Consider the following 18,245-nt stretch of genomic DNA (forward strand, 5'->3'; position numbering starts at 1 on the left):
CTGTCTCTGGTCTTTGCGGGAGGCATGCTGCCCAGTCTACAAGATGGCCACTTTGCAGGCTGTAACCCTGTAGAAGAAATAAAATCTCTACTTTTCTAAATCTACATTTATAAATCCTATTTTTTTTTAAGTTAACATAAAACAAGGTTTTTAAATGTAACATTATTGGCTTTGTTTACCTTTATTAGTTTCCAAAACTATGGCACCATCTACTGGAAGTTTAAAGAACAGTGCTACATGCTTAGATTAATGGAAACAGTTCAATCCTATATCCCATGTATTTACAAAATGAAGACAGTTTATGTTACTGCCTCCTCCTCTTGCCAATTCAATGCCTTTTAAAACATCTACTCTGTCCCTTAAAAGTCCGTTTTTACCTCTCCAGCAATGCCATCTACTTCTGTGGTTTCTATTGAACCATAATGTTCAAACTCCAACTCTGATATTTTTTCCTGATGTTTTCCTGGCTTTGTCTTTTCCACTGCTGACTGAACTGGATACCTTTTCAACTCCAGCTGAAAGGCATCAGCTAGATTAAGGATGGCTGCTGTTAAGCTGTCTCTGGCAGCACCTCATACTCATCAGAGGTCCGTCTTTGTCTCATCTTGCATAGGACAACTCTCTGTTGTACTTTGCCTTTATTTCCAGAAACTGCCTTCTGTGTCCATACCTTCTGCTTTTATAGTCCAGCTCATCTACCCAACTCACATCTTTGTCATCTATGCCTTTCTCTGTGGAAATTTTCTGGCACTGACCTATTTCTGGCTATGGAACCTCTTGACTATGACTTCTTCCCCTTGCTGGATCATTCCTGACAACAACTCTCGGATGCTGCATTCTCTGAAGGACTTAGATGCTTAGAGCCCTTAGATGACAAGCCCTTTGCCACCACTAGTTATACTGGCTGCTTATCAGAGTGTCTGGGAACCCTTCTTAAAACTCCAGTTACTCAGATCTCACAGCGATTTGATTTAGTAGCTCTGCTGGAGACCCTGGGAATTTTAATAAGTGCCTCAGAAGATTTCTGGTGCAACTGTTTCATTTGGGAACCAACAGCCCACAAGATAAATTATGCTTCACAGAACACAAAACTCTGCATAAAGTAGCCCAAGTCTATCCTTGCAGTTTCATATTTTGCCATCTGACCTGCCATTTCTTCTTTAGGCACTTTCCTTACTCCTTGTTCTTTCTCTTTTTGCTCCTTCCTAGTTGGAAAATTTCTTCTCATCTTTTTTTTTTTTTATGTTTATTTTTCGAGATAGAATTTTGCTCTTGTCGCCCATACTGGAGTGTGGCATCATGATCTTGACTCACTGCAAACTCCGCCTCCCAGGTTCAAGTAATTCTCATGCCTCAGGCTCCTGAGTAGCTGGGACTACAGGCGCCTGCCACCATGCCTGGCTAATTTTGTATTTTTGGTAGAAACAGGGTTTCACCATGTTGGCCAGACTAGTCTTGAACTCCTGACCTCAAGTGATCTGCCCACTTCGGCCTCCCAAAGTGCTGGGATTACAGGCATGAGCCATCGTGCCTGGCCTTCTTCTCATCTTTTAAATCACAGGTCAAATATCACCTTCTCTTCAGGGATTCCTTGTACTCTTCTTTTGCCTCCCTTTTCGTTAAGCAAAATTAATATTTCTTTTATCTGTGCCACTACACCTCAATTGTAGCTCATATACATAGTCAGAGTCACACTCTGAATCCAGATGTGTATGTCCTAAAAAACCTAGATAGTAAGTGATCATTAAAACATAGTCCGTGGATCTCCTGCTTCAGAATCATCTAGGGTATGTGATCAGTGATAGATTTTCACTGCAGATCTACTGAATTAGACTCTCTGGGGATGAAGTATGCAATTGATAAAACAAATAGTGCAGGTAAGTCTTCTGTTCATTAAAATTTGAGAACCATGGTTCTATCAACTGTAGAAATTCAGGACATCAGTTGAAGTGACAATTCTTCCATGAACTGCATTAATCAACAGGACATATGTCAGGAGGTCAGAGTGCTCACATCTTTATCAGCAGCAAGGCCAAGGGGTTGGCTTCAATTATCAGTGTTGAAGTTAGTGTTAGAGGTACCACTGCTTACTTTTTTTTTTTTTAAACCATCAGTTTTCCTTTTAAACAGACCTCCCAATTAAAAACAATGCTAGGTAAAATAAAATACACTTGAGAGCAGCATCTTATTTGTTAAACCATGGTTCTTCTCCTAAAACCTTAACATTCCCTGGCCTTGGGATATATTATAATCCTAAATTTAAGAGGATGATCTATGTTGTTATACTGTCATCTTCATTTCCCTCTTATGCACTTGTTGAGATTAGGACCCTTATCTAATTGTTCCTCAGTCTTTTTAACCTGAAGTCTCCAGGTATTTTTAAAAAATAATTTTAACTTTTATTTTAGATTCAGAGGGTATATGTGCAAATTTGTTACATGGTCATATTGTGTGATGCTATGGTTTGGTATATGATTCAATTTGTCACTCAAGAAGAGAGCATAGTACCCAATAGTTTATTTTTCAACCCTTGCCCCCTGCCCTTCCTCCCCACCTCTAGTAGTCCCCAGTGTCTATTTTTCCCATCTTTATGTCCATGAGTACCCAATGTTCAGCTCCCACTTGTAAGTTAGAACATGCAGTATTTGGTTTCTGTTTCTGCATTAATTTGCTTAGGATAATGGCCTCCATTTCATCCATATTGCTGCAAAGGACATGATTTCATTCTTTTTAAGGCTGCATAACTTTCTATGGTGTATATGTACCACATTGTCCTCATCTAATCAACTGCTGATGGACATCTAGTTTGATTTCGTGTCTTTGCTATTGTGAATACTGCTGCAATGACATATGAGTGTATAGTGTCTTTTTGGTAGAACGATTTATTTTCTTTGGGACATATACCTAGTAATGGGATTTCTGGGTTGAATGGTTGGTCAGCTCTTAGTTCTTTGAAAAATCTTTAAACTGCTTTCCACAGTGACTGAACTAATTTACATTCCCACCAATAGTGAATAAGCATTCCCTTTACTCCACAGCCTCACTAGTGTCTGCTGTTTTTTGACTTTTTAATAATAAGCATTTTGACTGGTGTGCGATGGTATATCTCATTATGGTTTTGGTTTGCATTTCTCTGATGATTAGTGATGCTGAGCATTTTTCTCATATGTTTGTTGCAGCTTGGATGTCTTCGGCTGAGAAGTATCTGTGCATGTCCTTGTCCACTTTTTAATAGGACTGTTTGTTTTTTGCTTGTTGAATTGTTTAAGATGCTTACAGATTCTGGATACTAGACCTTTGTCAGGTGCATAGTTTGTGAATATTTTGTCCCATTCTGTAGGTTGTCTGTCTACTCTGTTGATAGGTTTAATTTAATTTAATTTATCTTTTTATGCTGTGCGGAAGCTCTTTGGTTTAATTAGGCTCCACTTGTCAATTTTTGTTTTTGTCACAATTGCTTTTGAGGACTTAGCCAAAAATTCTTTCTCAATGCCAATGTCCAGAATAGTGTTTGCTAAGTTTTCTCCTAGGATCCTTACAGTTTGAGGTCTTACATTTAAATCTTTAATACATTTTCAGTTAATTTTCATATATGATGAAAGATACACAGTTTCATTGTTCTGCATATGGCTCTCCAGTTATCCCAGCATCCAGGTGTTTTTCAAAATAATAATCTCATTTTTCACCTTGGGAGACTCAAACAAGTAAATGGGATTATATATATTCTTATAGTTCTTTGGTAAACAATGTAATCACTGTGCAGTCTCTTTCCTGGACCAGTGGTATATTGAACTCATTTTTAAATTGACTCTTATAACAATGCAAACAATATAACTTTGTCAATTAAACATAGACACATATTTGAAGAAGATAAAAAACAATAAAACTAGCAAAAACCAATTTGAGAATTCAATTAAGATCTCTAATAGGATTAAATACTTACTGTGCACCAAGAGAAACACAAAGAACCAGCATGGTCCCTGCTCTAGAGGAATTTATGAACTCTATAGAGAAAAAACATATTCACATATAAACCACCAAACAAAGAGAGCAGAAAATTTTTTTCATGATGCCTACTTTTAAGCCAAACATTATAAAATTGGAGTAAATACTAATAGTTAACTTTCCTTCTTTTATCCATCCTCATTTCATTTCCACTACATCAGGTCAGGTCCTCGCTTCCTCACAGTGATACTCATTACCTCTCAGTTGGACTAGTCTTCTAGTTTGCATTTTATCTTCCAATTCGTACTCTACACTATTGCCAGATTGCTTTTTCTAAAACTTTGTTTTTATCATAGAATTCTCTGCTGAAAGTACTGCGTCAGTTTTAGCTTATCACTTATTATAATGTCAAATTTTATTGCCTATCTTGGCATTTAGGATTCTCTACAGTCTCATGACAATGTACTTTTCTAGTGTGTTTCCAGCTCCTCCCTTGTGTGAATCAGATGCTCTAGATACATACCATATGCTCTAGATACATACCATATGCTCACAGCTTCCTCCTCATCCTTCAAGACCCAACAATCCAAAGTCAGCACCATTCTGTCTCCCAACATCATATTATTTTATACTTTTCTGCCTAAGCAGCTTAATTTCCTTTTGTCTGGAAAGCCCTACCCTGCCATCTCCTCATAGCTAACTTCTATTCACCTTTCATTAAGCAGTTCCGGTGTCATCTTCTGACAAATCCTCCCTCCAGCATCTATGCATGGGCAATGTGCTCTTACTGTGTGCCATCATAACACTGTGCTGCTGAACCTACCACCTAGCATGGAAACTATCTTTTATGGGCTCATCCTCCCCTACTAAATAACAGGAAATAACTTGCAAATAGAGACTTTATTTTATTCATTTTGATATCTTAGTATACAATAGTACTCAATGAGTATGTCTTTTAAAAAATTTTTATCTGTATAAATATAAGGGGTACAAGTGCAATTTTGTTACATGAATATATTACATAGTGGTAAAGTCTCAACTTTTAGTCTACCACCAGAATAATGTACATTGTACCCATTATGCAAATTATCAAATGATCGTGTCTTTAACTGATCCAAAGTAAGAGCTTCTCCATGAAGTTCGTCCCAAGCCTGAACTTCCTTCACCAAGCTCCAATAACATTAACCTTATGCCTTTTTACCTAATATCCTTTTGATAATTTCTGTGTATTAACTCTTTTTATTGGAAGTGACTGAAAATCCAACTCAAACCAGCTTAAGCAAAAAATAGAATTTATTGGATAATCAATTTGGAAATCTAAATTATAGAGAGGTCTTCAGGAATAACTGGTTTCAGGAACTCATCCAATGTCAGCAGGACCTGGCTCTTCTCTTTGACTTGGCCCCGCCTTCCTCTGGTAGCCCCTAAATGTACCGGCTCCATCCTTTCCCATTCAAGTCCTGTGGAAAGCACATGCCTTCCTCCCTTCTGCCCTATTCCCCCTGCACAACCTTGAGAATCAGTTCTGATTGGGCCATGTACTTGTCTGGCTCAATAAGGCAGAGATACGAAACATCACTCTTGTTGCTGGTGAAAGATAATGTAGAGGATAATCTTAGAGTTTAAGTGAGTTTAATAATAATTTGAGAATATTGTAGATTAGCCACTGGTTATGACAGTGTTAGACTGGCTCCAGTCTTTCCTGCAGCCTTTCCTTCCCCCACTAAGGGTTTACTTAGCCTGCCCCTGGCCAAGCAAAACAGAACTCTACGTTCCCACAGACCTAGCTCTTGAGAAAATACATGGAGTTGTATACGTATTTTCCAATGCTGGGCATAGGAATATGCCCAGTATTTTCTTCCCTACTGTAAGAACTAGATACCTCTGTATACCTCCTCTTGAACTGAGTGAGAAAAGAGGAGTGATTACGATGTTTGAACGTCCTTAAAATGTAAGGTGAATATCAAGCTTAAGGAAGGAGTTATTCCCTTCTAATAGAGCCCTTCCCTGAACCATTCTCTGTGATCAGAAGATGAGTTGGCCTGCTCTGAGTTACATGGACACCCCCAAAGGTAATGTGGAGTTCACACCACCTGTATTCTGACTGACAAGAAGAACTTGCTTTTAAACAAAATCCACATGCAAATACCATGAGCAGGGGAAAATTGAGCCTACAGGCAGAAGCCACAAACTTCCACTGTACAATTTACACTGGTTGTTTGTCAGGTCAGTACCCTCAGTTTTCTCATTTGTGAAATGGGAAGAATAAAAATATTTGCTCAGGTGTTATGAGGATTTGATGAGATGATGTGTGCAAATAGCAGTCCCATAAAAGCTTGGCGGAAATGGGCCCTTTGACACCAATTTATATATAACTATTATTTGTTGAGAAAAGTACAAAGAATACATTCTTACAATGCATTCTTTATATGCAAAACCAAGGAGCTATCAGGCTGGGTATGCTAAGTGGATATTGCTTCCTAATTGCTTATAGATAAAGATGTGGATCGTTGGCTCTGCACGTCCAGGACAAGGCTCAGCCAGGTTAGGGGACATGTCAGTGGGAGTTGACCGGGTCTCTTGTATCCCAAACACAGTCCTTTAAAATTCCAGCATAATTGCTTTGAGTGGTTATAAACGTTGCCTTTAGAAAGCTACTTCACCTGAATTTGACATTGAGTATTCTCACAACATTCCTTTTAAGGCCCTAGTGCTTATTCCAGACATCATAAATAATAAAAATGTATAAACACGTGCTGGTATGGTTTGGGTGTTTTGTCCCTTCCAGATCTCATGTTGAAATGTGACCTTCAAATGTTGAGGGTGGGAGGTGTTTGGGTTATAGGGGCAGATCCCTCATGAATGACTTGATACTGCCCTCAAGGTAATGAGTAAGTCCTCACTCTATTAGATCACATGAGATCTGGTTGTTTAAAAAGGGTGGCACCTGCCTCCACTCTTGCTTTCTCTCTTGCTCTATGATATGCTGGCTCCCCATTTGCCTTTTGCCATGACTGGAAGCTTCCTGAGGCCTCACCAAAAGCAGATGCTGGCACCGTGTTTCTTGTATGGCCTGTAGAACCATGAGCCAAAATAATCCTTTTTTCCTTATAAATTACCCAGTCTCAGGTATTATTTTATAGCAATAGAAAATGGACTAACACACATGCCTATATGCTTTTAGAAAGCTGAGCAACCTGGAGCTAGTATTAGATTTTCTGGTAAAATTTGTACTAAACTACTACTACTTAGACCACAGGTTCTAGGTAGTAATGACTAGGCATCCTATGTGCCCATCTGCATTTATGTAAGAACATGAAGGCAGTCCAAAAATGCAGAGTATCAGGAAGAGAGCTCTGGGATCAACATTCAGGAAGGGCCACATTATTATCTCAGCATTGCTTTCCCTGAAGGATGACCATAATGAAAGAGGAAGGTAATGCAGGACTCTGACCTCATCAGAGGTAATGTTGAATAAATGCCAATTACTACTCACAGCTCCTAAGAGGACCTAATGCTGGCTACTATCTCATGCCAGTAGAAGCATAACTGGATTTAACCATCCAAGAGGGCAATTTTATAATATATACCAAAAACTTTAAAGTGTTCATATCCTTGCGACAGAATTCCACCTCCAGGGATTTATCTTAAGGCTACGTAGAGGCATTTTTTGTAGTATCACCCAGCCTATGCCTCCTTTCTCTGGACCTGAGGGAAAGACTCTCATGTCAGTGAGCTTGGGTAGGAGAGAAAGCCACTAGGTACAAGGAAGGGAAGAGTTATCAGTGGACAGCACAATGAATTCAGGCTATGACACATCCTCTCTGCTTCAAACAAACAGCAATGCTAGACAAGTTTTATAAGAAGGTATGTGGAAGTACCTGCCCAACTGAAAACAAGGCAAACATTTCCATAGACCACAAATAAGACTTGAAAAATTATAGGAGGGAACAGAGATGAAATCAAGAACCTGCAAGACTCCAGATCCCAATGTGGGCATCAAAGGCAAATAGGATTTTGGAGAAGATGCAGACCCCTGCCACTGCCCCACCCCCTGAAACTGAAGAAAGCGCTTTTGTGAAATGTAAGGATCATCCCACATGGACAAAGCACTCGGGTTAGAAAGATGGGGTGGAAGAAGCGAGTATCATTTCTGGTGTTGATAAGTAAGGAATGACTGGGTACACTTTCAAAGTAAGAAGTAGTTCGCTTCATCACAGACTAAGACCTAGAATAAGAATGTATGTAGGAAAAGGAGGTATAAGCATAAGACACAGAACACATAAGAAAAAAAACCTAGTTGTGTTAGTTATGTGACATTTAGCAGTTTCTTAGTTAGAAGGATTTGGAGATTGCTATCAGAGCCGACTGTGTATCTGTTATTTATTGCATATAAATATGAATTTTAAATTGCATCTCTCTCTCATACACACAGATACAGGCAGAAAGTGAAAATGAGTGTCTTCTGAGGGAAGTGACAGAGATGGCAATTTCTGGTGATTTTACATCCGGCGTTTCCAGTTCCTCATGAGGCTAATTACCTAAGGTTGTGGGTTTTTTGTAATAACCCCGGATCCTTATATTAAGTTTCACTTTTTAACTTAAGTTCTTTTCTATTTATTTGAGTGATTTTTTGTTCTTTAAACAAAGGGAGCCTTGACTAAGCCGAGAAATAATGGGCCTGGACCCAAATTTTATGTATGAGGATGTTTGCTGAGGAACTATGTTTAACAGTGAAAAACTGAAAGGAATGTAAATGCATCATATAGGGAGGGTTAAGTCAGTGCCGGAGTGGTCATATGCTGCAATAGCATGCAGCTATTAAAAGTGTATTATAAAAGAAACATGAAAAGTTTGGGCAAATGTACATAAGGTTATTTAGGAGGGAGGGGGTCTTATGTTTTTCACTGTCATCTCTTCCTCTGAAGTCCTGCTGAGATTCTACTTTCTATTATGTTCTCACTTCTTGCCCTTTCCCTCAGTTTTCTTAAAACACAACTCATATCAACATTCACATAGATGAGAATTCATTAAACATCCAGGGATGTCACAGCAAGGGATTTGCATTATAGGATAGCAGGACACATGGCAAGCAATGTAAGACTAGATGCTAGACATTCTTGTTCTTGAATGCCTCTAGGGAATTCCCAACACTGAGAACTTCTTCCTGGCTTCTCTCTCACTTCTCTCTTTGGCTCTTTCATTTCCCAGAAAGTCTCAAAATCCTTTTACTTATTAGGCAAAACAATTTAATTTTGCCATTCTTCTGCTTACTATACTACGTCCTGGGGACCATCACTTCACTTCACAATGAAATAATTTATTAAGGAACAAAAGATAGGGCTCTTCTCTAAGAAAACTGCTATTTCAGTCTTTTAAATAACATCTCTTTGTTCTCTCTACTATATCTAACTCCTCCGCTGCCCATTAAGACTGATAAAATGTATAATGTATAACAAAAATATGAAACTATGTTCATCTCTGAGTAGTGAATATTCTTTTTTTTCTTTATTATTTTCTATTTTTAAATTTTCTAGAGTGTACATGTAGCTTTTAAAAATCAGAAAAAGGTCATAAAAATTATAATTCTGGTAGTGTATTAATCAGGGTAGGCTAACTGCTGAATAAAAGCTTCAAGATTTTTAGCAGCTTAATAACTAACATACAGTATTCTTTTTTTGCTCACACAATATTTCTACTAGGATATTGTTAGCTTCCTCCATTTGGTGACTCAGGAGCCCAGACTTTTTCTATCTGATGGCTCTGCCACTTACTAGGGTCTTGGATTCCTCTATTGGGTCTTCTAAATCTAGCTAGCAAACAAAGGAAGAAACAAATGGTACAAGATTGGGAGGAGTTATTTTTAGAAGCCAGGCCTTAAAGTGGCATATTTTACTTTTGTTTATTTGTGACTGGAAGATTAACTCTAGTTGTGTGGTCAGGAGGAAGAAAAAAATGAGGCTTAGTGAACAGATACACAGATCATATGTTGGAGGGGAGATATCATGTGCTTTGGATACCACAGGCCTGGATTTAAATCTCAGTAATATAATAGACAACCTGTTACAATTCAAATAATCAACATTGAACAAACACTAATTGGGGATCTATTAGTTCTTGGCATTGTCTTATGTGCAGATAATATAGAGACAAAAAATTCTCTACATGGGAGAAGAGCAACAGTCTAGTAGGGAAGTGCACAGTTCTCTCCTCTCTGAGTGGAAGGACATTGCAATGTGGTGGGGAAAGTGCAGCCATAGATGTCTGGGTCGAGAGACCCTGGGAGCGCAGATATGCAAGTGATTAACCCAACGAGAGATGGAAAGAAGGACCCTGAAGAGCTTCTATGAGGGGGTTTCTTATTAACTTGGACTTTAAGGACAAATAGGCACTCATCAGGAAAGTAGTGTTTGAGGGGGGACATTTCCTTTGAAATAATATCATTGCCAAGTCAGGAGAGATGAAAAAGATCATGCTCAGGAAACTCTGAATAAAATGAAAATCACAGGAAAAGCTGTAAACACAAGTCAGCCAGGTCTCAAATAATAAATACTCTGAAACATTCACCTTTGAGCAGATGAGTCGTTTTTCCTCCAGGATCATGGGGATACTAAGCATTCAGGGAAGGAGGAAACACAGCCACAAATGTGGTCAAGGAAGACGGGGAAGAAGACATGTGCCCTTCTTGGATAAGTTACTATAGCCTTCTCTCATAAATTAATAATGTTGGGGCCTTGCCAATAAATGTCATCTCTTTTTTTTAAGTAACAAATTACTTAGGCTTTCTCTGATATATGAAATGTAAATAGGACTATCCATACAGGCAAGAAAGAGGTTGGGGTGAGTTTGCAAGGTAAGCAGTGCAGGTGGGTGTACCTAAAAGCCTCACAAACTCTTTTTCATGTTAGTAATAGAAACATCCTGTTAATAAACACCAACTTTGAATGGTGCACATATAAAACAAGTGTGTATGCATATATAGATGTATATTTCAAATTCAAGTCAAGTTGAATTTCCATGGACTATATTCCATATGTGGTAATTCCATACTTAAAACTTTTCGAGAAGCCACCATACGCGATACTTGGATTTAAGCATCAGGTTAGACTGGGCACGGTGACTCATGCCTGTAATCCCAGCACTTTGGGAGACTGAGGCTCGTGGATTGCTTGAGCCCAGGAGTTTGAGACTATCCTGGGCAACATGGTGAAAGCCTGTCTCTACAAAAAATATAAAAATTAGCTGGGCAAGATGCCACATGCCTGTAGTCCCAGCTAGTTGGGAGACTGAGGTGGGAGGATCCCTTGAGCCCAGGAGGGGGAGGTTGCAGTGAGCTGAGATTGTGCCACTGCGCTCCAGCCTGGGTAATGGGGAGAGAGCCTGTCTCAAAAAAAAAAAAAAAAAAAGCACCAGCTGAGCTGGTGAATGCTGCCTGATTTTAATCTTCAAAAGAGGATTCTTGTTTGACATGGGCTGAGTCCCAAGGCAAGTTGAAGTTAGTACCTTTGTTAGTAGGTTAGTGATGTATAGCTACCACTAGAAAAGGTTTTTCTGATCTTATTTTGATGTAGGCCTTACCATAATGTGTCTTTCTAGACAAATCCTTGCATACATCATAATCATAAACCACATTCTTTGGCTTATATGGTGACTATGAAAAACACTAACAGCTGCTGCTTCATTTGCTTCTTCCTTAGCTATGCATCTTCTTGTTTTATTAACCACCTACCAACTCCCTAATTCCCGAAACATTTACAACCTGAATATTTTGCTGAGGTACCTCTCCTTTTTTAATAGTAAGCCTTATTGCTAAATGCCATTAGGAAATTTAGTAAATATTGGTACTCTGAATGTGATAACTTATACAATTACTTACAAGGGCTTAAAAAAGGACTCTCTCTCTTTTCCTTAGTGACATTACTTTTCTAAAACATAATTGAATGCTTTGTTGAAAGTCTAGCTACATATGTTCAGCCTAATGTTTTCCTTTAGGTTTACATAATTATCAGTTTAGAGCGTCTTTCCACATGGTGAAGTCTCTAGAAATAGGAATCCCAGATGAAACCTACCTCAGGAATTTATCTTGTTAAACTCTATTGAAAATTTTTAAGCAAGTTATTTTTTTTCATCCTTTACTTTAGACAAAGCCAAAGCATACAGTTTGATGAAAGATACATTATAAAAATAGAAGGTTATTAGAAAATACACATTTCTAAAACCACTGTGGAAAAAGCTATAACTGCATCTTCTGGGAAAAAGACAAATGGAAAATCCACGAAAAATTGATTATTAATAGGGTGTCAAAATTCCCCATCAGAAATGGACACTCTGTCATCATTTTTCACAACATATTCCTCATCTTTTCACCAGAGAAATAAATGGTATCCAAGTTCTAGTTTCCACGTGTATTTGGAATTGGGCTGGCTGTGTTTCCTCGTGGTAAAGGAAACCTTTTATGTGGCATCTTAAAGTAGTTATATCCAGGTTGTTGGTCGCTATGCATGTATGAGCTAGTGCATAGTTAAAAGCAAGTCCGTAGGCCAAATTAACATTTGTTAAGTAGGTGATCAATAGATACAAATAATTTCAAAATATTTCTTGAGAAATAATACAGTTTTCTAAGTTTTCTTCTGAAATAGTTCATTAATTGCATTAATGGGCAATATTCTGAAAATTAGATGGTTTCAGAAGAACCTTCAAATAATCTAGGTCTGTTTCCCACAATGTATAAGAGGTTAAGCATGGCAGACAAACTGGGAGTTGGCTTCCCAATCCTTAAGCCAATGCCTTTTTTTTTTTTCTCACTGTGCATGCTTTTTGCCTTTTAGCATTACTAATATGAGGACAAAATTAGGTGTTTTATTTTGCTGAAAGACTCATATTTGTTTTTCTGAATATGTCTTACTCTATTCCTGCTGCTATAACAAAATACCTTAGATAAGGTAATTTTTCAACAACAGAATTTATTGCTCACAGTTCTGGAGACTGGGAAATTCATGATCAAGGTACTGGCAGATTTGGTATCTGATGAGAGCTCATTCTCTGTTTCATTAGTGGCACTTTATTGCTGTGTCCTCACATGGCAGAAGGGCAAGGCAGCTCCCTTCAACCTCTTTCATAAAAGTACTAATTTTATTCATGAAAGCAAAGCCCTCATGACTTGATCACCTCCTAAATGCTGTACGTCCTAATCACCTCCTAAAGGCTGTACTATCACATTGGGAGTTAATTTCCACCGTACAAATTTTAAGGGACACCCACATGCATACCAGAGCAATGGATGAACTACAATATACTTTTAGAAGAGGATTTAAGAGATACAATCAATGAACATATCCATTCATTTATAAATATTTGTCAAACACCAAATATATTCTAGGATCTGTATAATACACTGAGGGTAAAATGCTGTTCTAAAATAATATGGTGCCTGCTCTCTGAAAGCTTAAAGAGTAATGGGAATAAAAGTAAATAAATGAATCACGTTAACATATGTATAATTAAAATTACAACAATTCTCTGAACAGTTCATTGCAAGTGTTTGACAATGGAAGTTGATCAGGCTTGGGCAGTCAGGATAATTTCCCCAAGGTTTGATACGTGCCCTGATATCCAAAAGAAGAGTTGGATTTAACTAGGTGAAGAGAGGTAGCATGAGGGTGAGGTAGGGAAAATAAGACGTGAAATGTAAGCCCTGTGTGTGTTAGAGAAACTGGTCAGGTATTGTGGGATCAGAAGGTGTCTTTCGTTGCATTGTTTTAAGGTGAACAAAGTTGAGCATGCTTATAATGTGAAAAACAGACCCAGTAAGGGGAAGAGGTTGAACACACAGGAGAGGGGAGTTGGGGAAGCTCTCGAAGGAGAGGGAAGGGGAAGTTCTGGGAGGCCTGAGATGATGAGAAAAGTAGAGAATCAATGGGGAAGAGACATACCTCTTACTCTGAGCATGGACGAGAAAAAGAAGATGGTTGAGACTTCACTAAGTATTCAGTGGTATCTAAGGCAAGACCACCTGCTGAGAAGGAGGAGATCAGGGTTAGACTGGGAGCTTACAGTGAACGGTAAGAGAGTACATAAGAAAGAAGGACAAAGACCAATTAAAAAATTGAGAAATTGTTTATTAGTGCCTATGAAATCAAACACATGCTCTAGAGAATTAAACTTGTTAGAGGGAAATGATATGCCAAGTGGTAAACCGTAGTGTCCCGGATGGCAGGGAAGGACTTGAGGTCAGGAAGGATCAATGGATGAGGCAAGGGCTGGCAAGGTAAGAACTTGTCAGAGAGTAGTATTTTGGGGTTAATGTTAGAGTTGAAGACAAGGTTCAAAGCAGGGCGATGGGAGGGATTTACTAAAGTGTATTGAATCCATTGGAATTGACGAGGTTAGACAGTTACTGAAGCATACTGAAGCCCCTGGAATTGAGGACTCCAGAGCTCTTTGAAGGTAGAAGTTTTTTAAAGCATTTTTTTTTCACAAGAAGATAAAGTAACATAAAGGCCGAGAACCACATAGTTGTACAATAATTAGATTGTGCATTAATAATAGTTCTTCAAAGTAGCAGATGGCAAAAACTTCACTTTCATTTGTATTTGTTTTCTTATATTGAAATAGCCAAATGAAACAACTTGTGTATTGTATGTTTCATCCATGTATTAAAATTTAAACTATTAACATCATGGGAGGGAATGATGGAATAATAAACAGACTGTGAAATAAAATTGAATGTTTGCACAGTGATTTATGCCACATAAAACTAATATATTTGTTATTTTTCTAGAATCCTTATTGCTATAACGTGAGCCAGTGACCAAAACACACTGCAGCATGAAATATGCTTAATGAAACTGTGATAATCTCAACGTTGACATCAACAAAACATTAAATTCAAATAATATACTTATGAATCAGGAGCATAGTAAAATATGCTCGGTATAAAATGTGCTAACATAATGCTGTTGAAAGAAGAAAGAGGAGGTAAAGTCCAGGGTGATATAATCTAACAGAATATTCAGTGTAACGTGCTTAGATGAAAAGAGGAGGGAAACAATGGAAGAAAATAGTTATCTCTTCTCCTTACCAGTCTGTGTTCTGGGAAAGAAAAGCTGAGGCTCCTCATTAAGTTGTAACCCGACTGGTTTACTATTCTTTTACTTGGTGATCTTCAGAAGATTTTGGCCAATATAAGTTGATAACTTCCCACAATAAAATATACTATATTTCCTTTTTTTCTTCATTGGACACTTTTAAAAACATGTATTTATATTAGTTTTCTTTTCAACCAAATCCAGTTAAAAGCAAAGAGCAGTAATCATATCTGAATGAGCACAAATGTACTTGCAAGTTGCTTTCCTCTGTGGCAACACTGTTACTTGGGAAGGTGTCAATGCTTTTATTATCGTTGCTGTTATTTTATCTTACTAATGATTTAATCACCCTCTTCAAAAAGTGTGAATTTCTTAGAGGATTTTCTTTGCCTAACTACTGTGCTTGGTGATGCAAAACTTTCATAACTTAGATAACTTTTTCTTTTTTGCTATGAAAATGCTTTAATACAGGTGAACACACAGCAAGTGCACACACAGAAAGACATGGCTTTCATAGAACACACTGGGAGTAAATCAAGAATTCATGTCACTTCTATCTAACAGAAGGCTCTACTAGGCCACCTCCTCCTGGGCCCACTCCTCAAACTCTCCCTCCTCCCAGTACTGTTAGTACTCGAACGTCAGGTTGTTCCTGTTGCTCTTGGCCTCAGTGGATTCCATCTCATCCATGTCCTCACCGAATCACCAGAGTAAGAAGGCCTTGTGCCTGAACATAGCAGTGAACTGCTTTGAAATGCATCTGAACAGCTCCTGGATGGCCATCTTGTTGCCAGTGAAGGCAGCAGACATTTTTAGCCCTGGGGGTGGGATGTCACAGAAAGCTGTTTTCACATTGTGGGGGATCCAGTCAGCAAGGTAGCTGCTGTTGTAGTTTTGGCTGTTAAGCATTTGCTCATCCACCTCCCTCCAGGACATGTGGCCCCTGAAAATGGCAGCTGCCATTAGGTAGCAGCTTTGCAGGGGTCGCACAGGCAGTCAGCATACTCTTGGCATCAAACGTCTGCTGGGTGAGCTCAACCACCATCAAGACCCGGTACTGCTGGCTGCCCCAGCTGGTCAGCAGGATAAAGCCAGGCGTGAAGTGCAGGCGGGTAAATGGGACCATGTTTATGGCCAGTTTCCCAAGGTCAGCATTCAGCTGGCCTCGGAAGTGCAGGCAGGTGGTGACCCCACTCATGGTGGCAGACACCAGGTGGTTCAGGTCACCATAGTTGGGTGTGGGTAACTTTAGGAGTCTGAAGCAGATGTCAGAGAGAGCTTCATTATCAACGCAAAAGGTCTCGCTTGTGTTCTCTATGAGCTGGTGGACTGAGAGTGGCGTCGTAGGGCTCCACCATGTCGGACACCATGTATATGAAGAAACTGCCAGCCATCTTTACGCTAGGTGCACAGAATAAATCAACTTTTCTTCTTCAGAGAAGAGTCACTTGAGTGCCCCACTAGGTTCTGAAACATATGGTAAGTAGGTCCCCATGACCCTGGAGGAAGAGTATAACAAAATGTTTGTTGCTTCAGAGTTTCTTCTCTTCAGATCCCACTGTCTGCTGACAGAGCCAGTCTTAGGGTGTGAGAACAGTGCAGTCACACAGGATCCCCAGCTCAGAAGGGCCCCATAATGGGGCTTAATGCTCAGCATTTTCTGTCATGACATTCCTTGTAGTTTTATTTTAGAATCTGTATTTTCGTCAGTGAGGTCCGATGGAACAATGGAGCATGAGCCAGGTACATGGAGCCTCAGCTCCCTCCTGGTCGCCCCTCCTCCCACTTCCCCAGGATGGGTTCATGGCTGCCTGCTTCCTATGCCCTCACACCCTGGCCTCACCCTGCCTCTTCCTCTCTGCTTGCACCCCATTAACTGATGTGCCTGCTTGAGGTGGTCACCTCAAGAGTATTGGGGCTGAGATAGGCAACATTCTGCCATTGCCTTTTTCTCTAATGGGAGCTTGAGCACAGATATGGGAGGTTCAGGGTCGATGTGTGCCCCACAGCATCTCCGGGCAGGGCAAGGTGGTGGCTGTCCCTGCCCCAGGCTGGCAACTCCACGGTACATTTGGTGAGTGAGTTGGCAGGAAAGTCTTTGGCCCACCTCATCCAGTCACTGAATGCATGGCATGGAGGTTCCTGTTCCGCGGTGGTTGCCTATCCACTATGGGTTGCGACAGTGGGGCCATGGAACTGTGGGAAAAGGAGAGTGACCTTTCTACCCTGAGTAGGGCACAGCCTGTTAGTTTGGTGGATGCAGAGAGGTCGTGGGCTACATGTAGGGTCACAGGCAGGGCCCCTGGGTACCTGTGAAGGTCTGTACTTGCCCTGCAAGTATTCCCATGCCTGAGGGAGCACAACTTTAAATAGCAAATAAAAATCACCATGACACGAGAAGAGAGAGAGACACTGTGGAAGAAAGGAAAAAATGTAATATGTAGCACTTTTACTGACACTCTTTTCCTGACTTTTGAACAAAAGGTCCTGAATTTCCATTTGCATTGGGCTTTGCAAATTATGTGGCTGGTCTTGTCTGCAGAGCTTGTCACTGGGTGGTTGGGGGTCAGTGAGTCTTTTCGGAGGAAAGGTCCTGGAGACTTCTCTGATGGACAAAAGTATCCTTGACTCACATGTAGTGGCAGGTAAGGACCACAGACCTACATAGGAAAACCTGTGAGAAAAGGTGGACTCTGGATTTTTGCTCTTGGACAGCCATCAGGGCCTAGAACAGGCACCATACATTCAATTGGCTGTGGCAGGTAACAGCCAGCATCAGGGAATGTGGAGTGGAGGGCACTGCAGCGAAGTGCTTGCCTTCAGCAATCTGATATGGAGGAGGTGAGAGATGCTACCGCGATTCAGTTCCAGATGGTGTTGCTGTGCCATATAGGAGCTCAGTATTGCAGTAAGAGAAACTAGAGATCTAGTTTGTTTGTGTGAAAAATTTTTATAAATTAAAATAATTTTTTTTAATGAGACAGTCTGGCTCTGTCACCCAGGCTGGAGTGCAGTGGTGTGATCTCAGCTCACTGCCACCTCACTCCTGCCTCAGCCTCCCGAGTAGCTGGGATTACAGGCACACACCACCACGCCCAACTAAGTTTTTGTATTTTTAGTAGAGAGGAGGTTTCACCATGTTGGTCAGCCTGTTCTCAAACTCCTGACCTCAAGTGATCTTCCCACCATGGCTTCCCAGAGTACTGGGATTAC

At 39.8% G+C, this 18,245-nt stretch overlaps 1 pseudogene; it reads right to left on the minus strand.

Annotated features, from left to right (window-relative positions):
* Positions 1–15,605: 15,605 nt before the first annotated feature.
* On the minus strand, positions 15,606–16,426 carry LOC105551871 (annotated as a pseudogene).
* Between the last annotated feature and the right edge of the window lie 1,819 nt (positions 16,427–18,245).

Source organism: Mandrillus leucophaeus, unplaced genomic scaffold (genome assembly GCF_000951045.1).
Source record: "Mandrillus leucophaeus isolate KB7577 unplaced genomic scaffold, Mleu.le_1.0 Scaffold535, whole genome shotgun sequence".
NCBI lineage: Eukaryota > Metazoa > Chordata > Mammalia > Primates > Cercopithecidae > Mandrillus > Mandrillus leucophaeus.